The following is a 14790-nucleotide window of genomic DNA, read 5'->3' as shown; positions in this document are numbered from 1 at the left end:
AATTCAGTTATATAAAGTTGATGAATTCTTCAGAAATAGACAAGAATCAAATTATGTGATTTTTAAATGAACCCTTATTATAAACTAAAATAAATGTAACTGTGAATGGAGAGTTGGTATGAATTGCAAAGCATCAGAAATCCTAAGACAAACATCTTGCTATTTTGGTGTTCTGTCACATTCTATCTTTTACTCCACGGCTCCCAGCAGATTGAGATTTCTCATTAGAGTTGGCTGAGATGCAGGTGAGCCAGGGGTTACATCTAAATTCAGGTATTTGTATTCCTCCAAAACACCCAGGGAGCAGGGTGTTTGTAGTGATGAGCAAATAGACTTGGCCTTGAACCAGGACCCTCGCCTAGTGGTCACATAAATCATTTGGCTTCTTAGAGGCCATTCCAAACATATATCCCACCAGCTTCAGACAGTGTGAAGACAATTTTTTCTGTCCTGCAGCCACATCAATACTCGCATGAATCAGACGTTATCAGTGTGAAAAATAAGAAGACCTGCAGGCATTGGAAACTGAACACAGAGACTTTAAATCGTGCAGCCCGGCAAGGTTTAAGCCAAGTCAAGATGGTCGTATGGACCCATCTTCATTCAGACCTTGTCTCAACAAAAAAGTACACACAATTTTATTTTTTATTTAAATTGATCAAGGCTAATAAATGTTCTGTTTGATCATCTTCATGTTGAAAACACAACTGCTCCAACGGGTTTTTCTTTCCTCTGTAATTTGGCATCTTAAACTGTTTTGGGAAAGCTGCCTTTTGGCTTTAATTTAAAACCTATAGATGAAAGTATTAGTAGAGATCTTAAGTCTGTGGACTAAATTTGAAGCCGATGCCAGCACGTGATTAGCTGAAGCAAGGTAAAACGAAGCCGAACAGACACTCCAGGGTGTCAGTCTGACTCAAAAAGCCAACTTTCTCCACACGTCCCCAGGAAAACGACGGAGAAGAGCTACAGCCCATCGAGTGAGGCCTCGTTGAGAATCTGCTCACCACTTGGCTGGTTTTCATCCCTCACTTGTTTCCATCTACTTGTGTATTCATGTCTCTCTTTCCAACACTGTCTTCCTGCGTCTCTGTCTCTGCTTCTCAAACCACCACATTGACACAGAAAAACAGGAACATCCACAGAAACTTGAGGCTGACTTAACACATGAGGACAAGACTGTTGACACTGGGAACTGTCAGAGAATTGTCAGACTTGTATCAAAGAGACACCTCGGAAATATCTTGACGCGTTCATCTGAAACCAGGTGCGCCGGGAGCAGCCCAGGAGCCCTCCGTGAACACATGAATCCCACCAGTGATCTGCAGCCTGTCTGATCTCAGAAATGCAGGTCTGAGATCAGAGGAGATCTCCTGCTTTATGACCAAACGTGAGACAGGAGTTGATCCACACACACAGTTCATGGAAAACCTGCTCAGTTGTAGCAGAAATGGTACACACAACCCTAACCCAGTTCTGGGACAGTTTAATTTATAACCAGAATCATTTTGTATAAGCACAACATGTTATTCATGTTTATATTTTCCTGCACCAGCTATGCAGGATATCTATATGGCAGTTAAACAGTTATATTTAAAGGAACACGTAGCAACTTTTTAATATTTTTAAATCATTTTCTTGAGCCAGAATGTGCTAAAATGACCCTTTACAGGGTTAGTGAAAATGTCCCTCAAACCCTATAATAATATATTATATTATTATTAAAATATTTCACTTGCAACTTCAGAGTGGAGCTGACATGCCAGTGCTGCAGTCTGTTTATGTTTCCTGCATGTTTTAGATCATGAACACAGCTGATTTGTTTGATTGAGTGAGGAATCACTCCTGTAGACACTAATGAAGGCTGAGGAGGCGTTTCAGCTGTTAGCTTAAGGTGTTAAAAAGACAAACTCACAGCGATGAGGTAAGTTTCACGTTTGGTTTTAATAACTAGACACTGGGAGGTGCTAAAAGCAAGCCAAAACTGCAAAGTCTTAAGTTATTACCACAACTCGTGCATTTTCAAATGAGCTGGCGGTCCTAATAATATGTTGACCCGGATATCAGGCTGAACTTGTTACAGTATGTCTCCTATTAAAATGATCCTTGTTAGTAAAAGAAAACTTTGTCTCTGAGCCCTTTTGTGTGCCCCCTAGTGGCCGGTAACTGTAAACATTTTTAGGTCCTGCTTTTAAGTATAAACAAATGGGAAATAATCTACCCCTCATTGATGGACTCCTGTTGATTCATGATTCACCTTACAGTTCTTGTGTATGTCCAAGCCCTCTTTTTTCTAATATTTTAGTAGCATTTGTTATTTGATAGAATCATCATGATCATGCGTGGGTGAGTAGGAGGGACTTTTAGACTAAAACTACAACATGGCGGTGTCTGTTAATGAGAGATTTTGGCTTCAGCTTTGAAAAACAGAGGATGGTTGTGATCATTTGCTCTCACTTTATTCAGTGTATAGTTTGCAGGAACAAAGCTCCAGTGCACCTGTTTGAGGAAGTAGAATTCAGCCAGAGAATGTAGCTTCAGACGATAGGATTTGGAGTCTAAATTCCTGATATTTGGGCATCTCTCCTCTGATTGGCTACGTGGCTCTGCCACTGACTTCATTTGCTTTGCAGCGCTGATGTTTTATCTCCACAAATAGCACAAGCCTGGAGGAATTCTGCAGTAAGGTGGAGATGCTAATGCTAACAGTTAGCTTCTACTAGATGAGACGTTCTCTGTTGTTTCCTGGACACTAAAACAACAACAGCATTCCCTGTTGGGAGCCAAAATGGGTGATTCCACGAATGGTAAGTGACAGTGTGGTGTTGATCTGACGGGCTTTTCTGAACTGAGCATTTTCTATCAGAAACTATTGCAGGAAATTGATGTGCAAGATTATTTTCATGTTCCGCTTGCATGTTAAACTCAGAGTGACTGATCATTTTCAGAAATAATAAGTAAAAAATGGTTTCTTGAATCTGCTCTTTAAAATTAAAACTCACTCTCAGAAATCCTTATCAGTTGTACCAGATGTCTGATCATCCTGGACCCTCTAGTAGATTTTCATGAATAAACATTTTTGGCAATGACAAAGAAAAAAAACAAACTGCATTTCGGCCCTGATGGTAACAGGAGAGAAACTGGTGAAAACCAGCAGCATGGAGGTAAACAGAAACCTCTAGAGCTTTCTAATGGAGGGAAACGGACCTGAATGCAGCTGCTCATAATAGACGCTTCACGCCTCGCTGTGTTTCAAACCAAATATCCAGTCTGCTGCTCCTGAGTGTGGCTCTCTGTGACTCGGCCATTGAAAACTGTAGACTCAGCCTCTGTGGCCTGCAGCGTGCATCCACAACAACAAGCGACTGCCACAGTGCGATGACACGGGCGAAATGGAAAGAATTCAGAGACAAATCGTGCAAAAAGCTGAGGCAGAAAGGAAAGTCCCAACAGGCACACGCAGATAAACTGGAAGTAAACACCCTAGTGACACGAACAAAACTGATGGAATGAAGCAGATTAGCATCAGAGAATCTATCTTAATCCTCCAGAAGACTTGTCATCTGATGTGTGTCTTCTCCTTCACAGTTCACCGGATAGTTGACACACATCACTCTTTGTCAGCTCACTCAGAACACATTAGATCAGCTCCGAGCTGAGTTTCAGCAGAGCACGAGGGAGCAAATCAAAGGTCATCAGGCGTTGTTCCGAATCCAACTCTCAGGGCTCTAATGTACCCTGAGACCTATGATTAGAGCAGATACTTCAGCTTTTAATTGCACAACTACCATTAGAGAACATCCCTGCCTTTGCACACTCCATTATGACATTTCATGTGTCAATAAAAGAGAAGCACTAGCTACACTTTAGGTTTAAGAGCTATTTTATTTCTAAGTGCGGACGCCTACATTCGCAGCATCAGGTGAGGATGAGGTGGTGCGCTTCCCTGAGAACCAAACGCATCAATGAGGCAGTCAGACACTCCAAACAGTGTTTCATTGTAATTCTTTGCCAATCATTTGCTGCCAAAATGGATGCTGACTCTAAAACACACTTGGCCAGTTGACAAACGGCAGTCAAGCGCTTTGCCTCACAGCTACAACAAAAGAGCAGGCATCACAACGGGCAGCAAAAGGAAAGAAAAAGGTCAGCCCAACTCTGGAGCCTCACACAAAGTGTTACTATTCATTTATTCACACTCTGTTGCATCATAGGATGAGATGTTTAGAGAAATAAGTATTAGTGTTCCTATCCAGCTGGGGAAGGGGGGGGGGGTGAGATTTTGAAATTCTGTTCTAACTATTTTGAAAAATGATTAAATAAGGAAGCATGTGAGAGGACAAAAGTAGATTCAAATCCCCCAAAAGATGTTTCAAACTTACCAGACTAACTCCTCTTCTGCCCTGGATTGCTGTCTGCTTCTTCCTCTGTGGTTTTCTTCAATCTGGTTAAATAAAAATGGGAAGAGAAATAAATCACCTGAATTGTCAGAAACAACCTGGACTTCAAAGCAGCCAGAAAATAAAAAAGATTTGCTCTAGGAAGTTTTGTAGCGCATCTGTTTCATCCGCTCTCTTTAACAATGGGCCCATTTCTCCGTGTTTGGATTTATGATAATCTTCTCCCTCTTATATCGGGAGTCTCTTCCGCCCACCATCACACCACAGAATGTCCTGACGTGAGATCTCTTCCCATCCAAGGCTTAGATTCTGAAATGGGAGATTTTTTATCCACATGCGAGCGTGTTGGCTCTTTAGAAGTGCAGTGAAAACACTCCCGACTGAAAGATTTAAGGTGAAAAGAAAGCAAACATCCAAAGCTGTGTAAACCAGAGTGTGATCATGGATCAACAGCGTGCACTCGGAGCCGATAAAGGAGAGACACTTCTCCTCCTCTTGTCTTATCCCATCTATCATCTGTCCTCATACTTCGATGGTTCCTCTCCTTTCTTCTCATTTCCCCGTTGCCACCTTCATCCATGCTTGTTTTTGTTTAAGGCCGTGTCCCCTTTGCATCCTTCACATCCAATCCTGTTGTAATTTGCATCCTCTCTCCTCACATGTCAGCTTTATCTCATGTTTTCTAACCTGTCGCAAACAAATCCTCTTCATTTATATCTCGTCTTTTATTTCTTCTACTCCCTCTGTTCCTTTTTAAGACTCAAGGACACAAACGGTTGTTTTCCCTGCTTTTTAAGAGATCCACCAAATACCATCTATAGATCAAAATTAACCAACTCGGGCTTAGTCTGAAACTCAGAAATCATCTTTTTTTTTTATTTTGGGTAAATAACTGTGTCTTTGCCAAGCAGCGCATCTTTTATAAAATCTATCATTGTCCCATCAAATCACCGTCAAGAAGCACTCATTTACAGGGTCCTGCTTTCAGATCATAGCTTTCTATTGAATTGCTCATCATTTCTCAGACAAATCCATATCAACAGGTCACAGCTGCATTAGAACTGGAAGTCAGTATCAACGCCGAAAACTAGAATAGGTCAACATTTTTACTTTCATATAAGATCGTATTGTAAAGTTTCTAATCACTCGAAATCTAGACAGCAGCTAATTATTTTGTTCTGCTGGTCGGTCTAGGCATGCTCCATTGTAGCCAAAGCAGGTCTACCATTGGCTCGGCTAAGTTTAGGCTGGGCCAATCACAGCACTCTGTGTTTGTAGAGAGACAATGAGCATCTTAGTACTGTTACGGCAGAGCTGTGACAAAGCAAACCAATCAACGGCCTCGGCTGACTTGAAATGCTTCAACTTTGGATGATCTAGACATGGGCTTTTCTTTGAGACACGAGTAGCTCAAGGTACTTTCTCTTCTTCCTCCCCTTTGAGGGTGTGTGGGGTTGCTATGAATATGTCACGTTTGTGGCAAATCTACAATTGTTTGTGATTCGTTGCTCTGATTGGTCATAGCTCTGTCCAATTGTGTGCAGAGACATTTTAAAAGAGAACCATGGATTCCACTCCCACGATCGCGCTCCATCTATGGCTAGGAAAGTAAAAGAGTTACTTACCAACTATATCAATGTCAGTTGATCCTGTTGTAGTATAGGGGCACTTTGAATATTTTCATATTTCTTTTAGGGATAAAATATATATCAGCATCCACGTCGATGTTTGCCAGCGCTAGTTTTGTTTCACACATTGGTACTTGTGCGGTAAGTAAAACTGGGCCGATTGTAACGATTGATGTTTATTCCCATTGGTGTTTGTGTTAGAGGAGATGGAGGTTAGCCATTGGTATTGGTTTGGGCGTGTCACTGTGATGGAGATGCAGCTCAGGATTGTGGAAGGGGGATGGCCGACGCAGAAAAGCAATGTAGGTGGTATAGTCACGTTTATGTTGTGTCGAAAGCGTCATGAACAGTATATCATCATCAGTCAGAACAGCGGTATTCAGAGATAAAACGTTCATATCAGTGCATCCATAATTTCTTCCAAAATAATCATGTAGCCTGACAGCAGGGTATGGTTTTATATAATAGTGTTTACATGAATTGCTGTGTATTTTACATGAGTGGAGCTGTTTTAAGGTGGAAAGATGCACTTTTACTAACAGTTATGGTTTCAAATGCCTCCAGTCTTAGGCTCAGGGCAATGCTTTTGTTTAAATCTTGTTCAGTTAAGAATAGGGATGGGTACCGAATTCGGTACTTTTTAAGGTACCGACCAAATTCCATGGTACCGACCGAGCACCGATTCACGTCATTTCAAACGGTGCCTCGTTTCGGTACCCGTCCTTCATAACGAGAACTTGCCAAGACAGCTGCGCATGCGCAAGAGCGTAATGTCGTCGCTCGCTGCGAGCCTGTTGTAAACAGAGCAGCATGGTAGAAAGAACGCACGCTAAAGCTTGGGTTCACTTCACTAAATGTGATGGGTAACTGGGTGATGATGAAACCAGTGACAACGATCTAAGTGAGACATCCTCATCTTAATCTGCTCCGGTAGGTAAATAAAATGTTTAAGATAATGTTAGCTTGATATGTTAGCTTCCGTTTCGCTAATGGTGCGTTCGCTTTCTCCTCGGAACTCCGAATTTCCGACTGGAAGAACATGAACGCGCTCTAAAGTTTGGCTTCACTTTACTAAATGCGACGGGTGATTGGGTGAAGATGAAACCAGTGACAACGATCTAAGTGTGAGGCATCATCGTTTTAATCTGCTCCAGCAGCTAAATAAACTGTTTAAGATAACGTTAGCTTGATATGTTAGCTTCCATTGCCAGCTAATGGTGCGTTCGCTTTCTCCTCGGAAATTCTAACTTCCCAGTAGGAAAAAAGACGGCAAAAGGAATGAAGATACACAGTAAATTTAGTTCACAGTAAAGATGTTTGCTTCAGTTTAATTATCAGCTTACAAAACTACGAGGACGATGTTAAAATACAAACAGTTGAATGTTATTCATCGTGATATTTATCAAATATGTTAAATATTGAGAAAAATATATATCTAATTATAAAAGAGAATTAAAATAATAAACACTCAAAAGTATCAAAAACTGGTACCATTAAGTACCGGCATCGATTCCTAGGTACCGGGAATTAGTACCGAATCGATTCAAATGTCAAAGGTACCATCCCTAGTTAAGAACTACATCTGCAGGAATAGCCCAGTTGAAAGTGCTCCAGCAGCTGCTGTTTGAACTTTTAACTTGAAGTAAATATTTTGGAGATTTGAGTATTATTTAATCCACTTTAATCATGGTCGCATTCGAACTAGTTGTTAGTTGATCAACCAAGTCAGAACTAATCTGATTTTCCAACTGAGATTGTGTAACGAGGTTCCTACAACAGGTTCATAACTTGAAACTTGGTGTGGGAGATACTATGCAGATGTGTCTCAGTGAAATCAGATATGAACCATCCCATTGTACTGAATTAACTGTCTGGACTCATTTTTTAGCTGACGATACTCTAGTCCATTCTCTTCTCTTCAAACCGTTTCATTGTGAACACAGACACACCCAAAGGAATTGACGAGCAAAATGATTGAAGAAGCCAATCCAATTTGCTGCTAGCAACGGCTTATCGACTTCAGTCTGCTGCTCAAAATAAGAAGCCCTACTGAGACAAGCCACCGTTTCCACTTGATTAAATATGAACGCTGCTTTTCTGTCGCCACTAACGTGCAACAACAGGTTTATATTAACTAGGTTTCACACGAACATCACATTTCTTCAGTTGTTTTCTTTATAACTAAACATGATTTGGTTCAGCTGTTTCTTAAACACTGATTTATGCTTTTTCTCCTAAAATTACTTATTTCAAAGATCTGATTTCCAACCCCTGACTGTAGTGAACATGTAACACACCAGTAAATCCGATGCTCCCACAGCCCTGGATTTAGGAGGTTTCTGACCCAGATTTGAAGAAACTACTGACACACGTGTTCCTCTCTCCCAGCATCACGGCGTATTCCTGCTGACAACTGTGTTGACTTCACATCACAGCACAGACACACCTCGCTCTAATTCAGATCTTGGATTTCAACCTTAGACCAGATTTTTTTAGCTCCTTCATGCATTACCAGCTGATTCAAGTTGATATTTGGAAGGATGTAACAACAAAATGACCTTTTCCACATCCTGTTTTGAACCATCTGAGCCCTGATCCCATCAAAAGCAGCCTCGCCCCGTGACATTGTGCCAGCCACCCCGACACCTTACACACCACAGAGCCGGGCCAGGCTCGGTCCAGATCGGCTGCCATGGACATAAGACTGGGGGGGTGGCTAAAGCTGAAAATAGCCTGAGATCATGCACACCGTGACCAACTACACGACATACTACGAGTCCTGTCAAACAACATAGGCACCAACATTCTACAAATAGAAGTAATATAAGTAACCACAAATGGTTTATAGTTGGAATTATAATTACTGCCTGTTGCTTGGAGGGAAACTCATACATGCGTGTCTTTGTCATCATCCCTTTAATTATCACAAAAACACAACCCGACGGTATAACAGACAAGCTGTGACAAGTTTAGATGAGTGTTTACCAGTCTGTCGGAAAGCTGTAACACGTAAAAACATAGGACACACAAAAAAATCATCTTTGATGCTAATTTCACTGGTTTGCATACAGGTTTACCAGCATCCTTTATAAGTGGTAATGCTGGTGCTAAGGCGGTGTTGAGACAAAGCAAACACACACTGAAGGGAGATCTCAACCCCTCCAAACAAAAATCACTTTGAGTTGTGATTTTTTTCTTTTAGTATTGTTTTCTTGACTTTGTAGAGATGCAATAACCTCTCTCTAATGCCGTTTTAGTTTTTCACTGTGTTATATAAGATGTGACAAGGTAAAGCGAGATGTCAACAGGTTGAACAAACACAGCTCGCTGCAGATGAGGCCAAGGGCTGTGGTCTCTAATGAGGTGTGTGTATTCTTGTTTTTCTTTTCATGTGCACGTGTGCGTGCGTGCATGTGTGCGTGTGTGTGTGTGCGTGCATGCGTTTGTGTGTGTGTGTGTGTGTGTGTGTGCGTGCGTGCGTGCGTGTGTGTGTGCGTGCGTGCGTGCATGCGTGTGTGTGTGTGTGTGTGTGTGTGTGTGTGTGTGTGTGTGTGTGTGTGTGTGTGTGTGTGTGTATGTGTGTGTGTGTGTGTGTGTGCGTGCATCAGAATGGCTCAACACCAGAGGAGCAGCCTGTGGCTTTAATTTTAGAGTGTTGGCTAACATGAGGCAGACTGGAGCTATCGAAGATAACGCTCTCCCAGCAAAGAGAAATGAAATCATTAGAAGTGCACGTGTTCCTCCTGCTAGAGGAATCCAGGCTTGTTGAGACAGAGACAGGCTCTTTTATTTATTACGCTAAAAATCAAGCTGAAATTCAGCCGACTAAAGAGAAACTAAAAGTGATGGAAAAGAACAAACTACAGAGCTGATTTTCAAAGGGAAATCGTTTTTGCGGATGGTTCCCAGAAGAGAAAGCGAGTTAGAAATAATAGCAAAATAAATTTGCTATTATAGAAAGAAACTTTCTCGATTGCCTGAGAATGGCAGCGGCTGAGCGAGGGACAGTTTTATTCAATCTGCTGTTTGTTGATCTGCTTTCTTGTTTTTGAGATGTTTGCCAAGAAGTTTAAAGAAAAATCAACATTTTCAAGTTAAATTTTTAAAGTATGTTTCCTTGATTATGATTCTTTGAGATTTGGAACAGATCAGAGCTGTATGACTTGGAAATCTGTACTGGTGACCTGTCCAGGGCCACTCGGTGACTGTACTCAGGATGAGCAGTGTGATGACCGTCAAAGTCAGAATTGGTGCATCTCTACATCATGTTTTAATAGTTTATTTTTTCTTTTTGAAAATCTTATCATTTTAATTTAGCTCTATTCATATGCTGCTAAAAACACATTTCATTCCTTTTTCTATGCAGAAACTTTCTTTTAAGAGAGTTAAAACAGGAAAACAAGCAGGCTTTGTACACAACTCATTGGCAATAAAGAGCATCAAAACTTATGTTAAGCAACTAAATTTTGTCTCACCAATAAGAAGAAATTCCCTCAGCTTGGTGTGACAGCCCCATTATAATCCCGGTGATGGTGAAATCTGCTGTGACTGAGTAACAGCAGCGAAGGGAGCTCCTACCCCTCGCAGAATCAGCCCCCACACCATCCGACACACCCACAGCCCTCCCCCCCTCCTCTCCCCTCTCACACCGGGATTAAAAAAAAACTTTTTTGTCCATCTACAATAGGGTGGGGGTTAAACATTTCCTGGTATCACATTAACAGCTACCAGAACCCACAGAGCCAGCAGGTTGGGTCTGCGCAGACGTGTTCCTGCAGGAGCATTAAACATTCATAAAGTTATTTGTTTTCGATCAGACAACAGCTGTCAGCGGAGTACAGGAGATCACAGAGCATAACTTCCTGCTGGATGATTTTGGCGAGACATAAAAGTCAAACTGACACTTTAATTTCATGTGAAGTCAAACAGGAGCCAGTGTACAGGGAAATATATATACCGACGGCGGAGTTGATTGTGCTTGTGTCAATGGAGGTTTTTAGATGTTCAATAGAGGGTGGAGGAAAAATGGAACAGCTACTTAAATAAAAAGAATCCGCCTCAGGAAAGTCCTAAAGACTTCCTTTCCCATACAGTTAGCAGCCAAAGAGTGCTCGCCTCCACTCGACAGATGTCCCCGTGCAATCTAATCTAGTCGACTCAGTGAGGGGAAGCTTATTTATTGCCTACTCCTCACTAGTACTGCTGCAACCCATTTTAAAAGAATAGATGTGAAAAGTCTTTTGACGTCTGTTAGCTATGGTTGCAGCGGACAACAATGGTGTGAAAGAATGGCTTTTTCTCTGCACCCAGCCTTAAATAACACTCCTCTGACTACAAAAGCACAGAAAATGTAACATTATCTGCATCAAAGAGCACTTTTCATCCCACTGAACAATGACAGCCTCTTTTATACAAAAAGCACTTTTCCACACTTCTCCCTAAAGTCTGACTGATTTAAGGACATTTGTTTTGTTTGTTTGAGATACTCAGAATCAAGTGGTATCCCTAATGTTTTGACAATTCTGTTTTACTTCACATTTAATCTTCTGTGTTTTTTGTCAGGCTTCGGTTTTTATCTAGAAAACACACGAGGATAACACAATCAACCAAACACTAAACTTCTGCTCCACGACTGGCAACGATCCACTGATCCACAACAGAAGAGACAAATCTACAAACGAAACACTCAAATTAGATTCAAATGATAATGACATCTTCAAAAAACAACTTTGGGAGATAATCACACTAAACTGGTATGTACATCTGAAACGTGGAAAATTAGAATACAGTACAAAAGTTAATTTACCGGTATGTCAGTAATTCAATCTAAAACCAATATACGAGACGTGCAAAGCCTGATTTTTCAAGGCTTTACAGTATCCCTCTCTGTAAAACGGTTTACTCTTCACGGCCTCGCTGTTTCACAGATTTTTTTATGTTGATTAACTCATTCACTGCCATTGACGACAAAAGTCGTCATTTGCATTTTGTTACTGTGTGGGTTTCGGAACGAGCCCCCGCACCGTGAGAACAAACATCCCAGCTCTAAAGCTGATCTTCATCCACGCACGTCACACGTCACGTGATCAGGAAGCACAAAATCCATGTGTTAGGAGATCGTTTTGGGCCGCTGCTGTAAAAAAAAGAGTAAAAAAAAGCATCTGCTGATCACAATTTGACAACGGATTATGAAAGATTCTTCCTGATGAAAGAGGTGAGCCTCCTCTTTTTTGTTAGTTTTGGCGTTGACATCATCCTAGCGCGCAACGTTCTGTGACTCTTAAAAAAAAACTGTAAAAACGCTGAAAAATGCTGGCAGCGAATGGCTTCACTGATCAGAAAACGACTGGCAGTGAATGAGTTAATAAAATGAAGTAACACCGCTCATCTGGGTTGAGGTGCTGGATAAAAAATTGAATGAAGAGGAACAAAATCTGCACACTTCAATCTGCGATAATATAGTATTTATTCTTCTCAAGCTTTCGGTCAAAAGACCTTCATCAAGAATTGTGCACGTTCATGCAGAGTGTTCCTGGTTAAGGAGAACAGCTGATGTAAAACACCTGTGCTATTTCCACACAACAAAGCATTGTGGGGGATGTGAGTGAGTTAATTAAAGGCAATGACGAAAGTTGACATTAACGAAAATTCTATCAGAAAATGGAAAAGAAAAAGAACCAATCAGCAATTGGGAAAGGCGGGACTAAAAGAGAAAAGAACCAATTAGAGTCCGGAGATGACCAGTTTGAACAAGCTAGCGGTGGCCACATGTGCTGGTAACAGTTGAACAATTTGTGTCTAAAATGAGAAAATGCACATGGCTGAGAGGAAAATCATTAGATGTGACCATCTGAAAAGTCTTTGCTTGGTGAGTACACATACAGGGTCTCCTGGTGTTACAGGTTACAATGGTAGCAGCGAGCAGGAGGGGCGTGGAATGAAAAACACTCAGGCAGCCCATACAAGCATTCAGGCAGCTCACTTTGGTCAATTATTTAAGGGAAAACTAATAAATACACCTGAAATCAATTCTTACCTTTAGCTGAATATTGCACGCTTTTACAGAGCATGGTGTTCTGTCATGATTAGGGCATTGAGAGTGTTTAAACAAGAGAGAAATGTGTGAAATGTTGATGCCTGTATGAGAAAAGTGTATAAAGTGTGTAGCGAGGGGTTTTACAGCCTGTAATAATTATAAAAAATTAAAGCTGGCTACTTTGCAGATTTCGCCTTTTGCGTGTTATTTTTAGAACGTAACTCCCGCGATAAACAAGGGGCCACTGTATAATGTGTATGGCTTACAGCTAATGAAACCTGTTAGGGTTTTTTTTTTCAGTTTATTTCATTAAAAATAAAAACAAAACATATAAACAATAAGAAATACATAACAAAAAATCTAATTTGAATGAAAAGGAGCAGAATGAAGAAAAACATCTTATAATTTCTGCCCCCTTTTCCAGAAGAAATAATCAATTTATATATAATTACCATTTGTCAGACACACAAACAGATTCATTTTAAACTTGTTCCTGTTCTAAATTCCAGTGTGATCATGATCACTGATATAATTTACATTTTCATAATTATTTAGTACACTCAATTTGGTACTTTTTTTTAATATATTAAATGACATAGTTTTTTTTTAATTTCCCTTTTAAGGTTATTCCATAATTTAACACCATTTACAGATATATTCCACTCCTTAATTTTAGTTCTAAATCTAGGTTTTGTAAACACATCAGTTTCTTTCAGCATGTAATTACTAGTTCTCTTTTCAAATATCCCCTGAATGTTTGTTGGCAGAGTACCTAAATTGGCTTTACACATGGTTTGTATGATTTTCCAGTCTTTTAAATCATGAAATTTCAGTAATTTATATTTAATAAACAATGGGTTCGATGGATCTCTACAGCCACTATAGTTGATGATTCTCAGAGCTCCTTTTTGTATAATAAATAAGGGTTGTGTATAGTTTTTGTATGTTGCTCCCCAGATTTCTACACAATAAGTCAAGTATGGAACAATCAGTGAATTGTACAATGCCAACAAACCAGAATTAGTCAGTAAAAACTCGACTCTATGTAGTACTCCTAAGGATTTGGCAATTTTACCTTTTATGTAACTAAAATGGGATTTCCATGTCAAGTCTTCATCAATAAGAACTCCAAGAAATTTAGTTTCTTTTACTCTTTGAATTTCAATCCCATCTATTTCCAATGACACATCACTGTTCTTTTTATCATTTAACAGTATAAAATTTGTTTTATTAAGATTCAGTGTCAATCTATTTATATCAAACCAGTTTTTAATTTTAATCAGTTAATCATTTATCACTTTAGCCACCTCCTCAATATTTGATCCTGAGTTAAACAGTGTTGTATCATCTGCAAATAGAATGGTACCGAGTGTCGTAGATACATTTATCAAGTCGTTAATAAACAAAATGAACAGTTTCGGTCCGAGGACAGACCCTTGTGGCACTCCACAATTAATTTCACATAGTTTTGATGTATGGTCCTTTATCTGAACAAACTGTTTCCTTTTTTCTAAATAAGTTTTAACCCATTGATGAGCCACACCTCTTATTCCATTGATTTTTTATCAATAAACCCATTACCTGCAGCTAGAGAGAGAGACAGGACACTAAGCAGACAAAGTCACCAGATTGCGCCAAATTCAAAACCTCAGACAATTCAAATATTGTCAAAAGGTTCAATATTCTAGGCTCAAACTGTCACACTCTAATCAGCTAATGAATCCAA

The 14790-nt window shown here is 40.2% G+C and overlaps 1 protein-coding gene across 12 annotated transcripts in view; it reads right to left on the bottom strand.

Moving 5' to 3' along the window:
- The window catches only part of LOC107388489 (neuronal cell adhesion molecule), a 113321-nt gene that overhangs the window by 60504 nt on the left and 38027 nt on the right, over positions 1–14790 (bottom strand). For 11 of the 12 annotated variants that reach the window (XM_054733533.2, XM_054733536.2, XM_054733543.2 and 8 more), the window contains exon 2: positions 4383–4444. The gene's annotated coding sequence lies outside the window, so the exon portion shown is untranslated. Of the gene's footprint in view, positions 1–4382; positions 4445–10503; positions 10631–14790 lie in introns of those variants that run through there. The other variant, XM_015964050.3, reaches the window with a different exon arrangement.

The sequence above is a fragment of the Nothobranchius furzeri genome, chromosome 4 (assembly GCF_043380555.1).
Source record: "Nothobranchius furzeri strain GRZ-AD chromosome 4, NfurGRZ-RIMD1, whole genome shotgun sequence".
In the NCBI taxonomy this organism is placed as follows: domain Eukaryota; kingdom Metazoa; phylum Chordata; class Actinopteri; order Cyprinodontiformes; family Nothobranchiidae; genus Nothobranchius; species Nothobranchius furzeri.
This window is presented reverse-complemented; position numbering and strand designations above follow the sequence as displayed.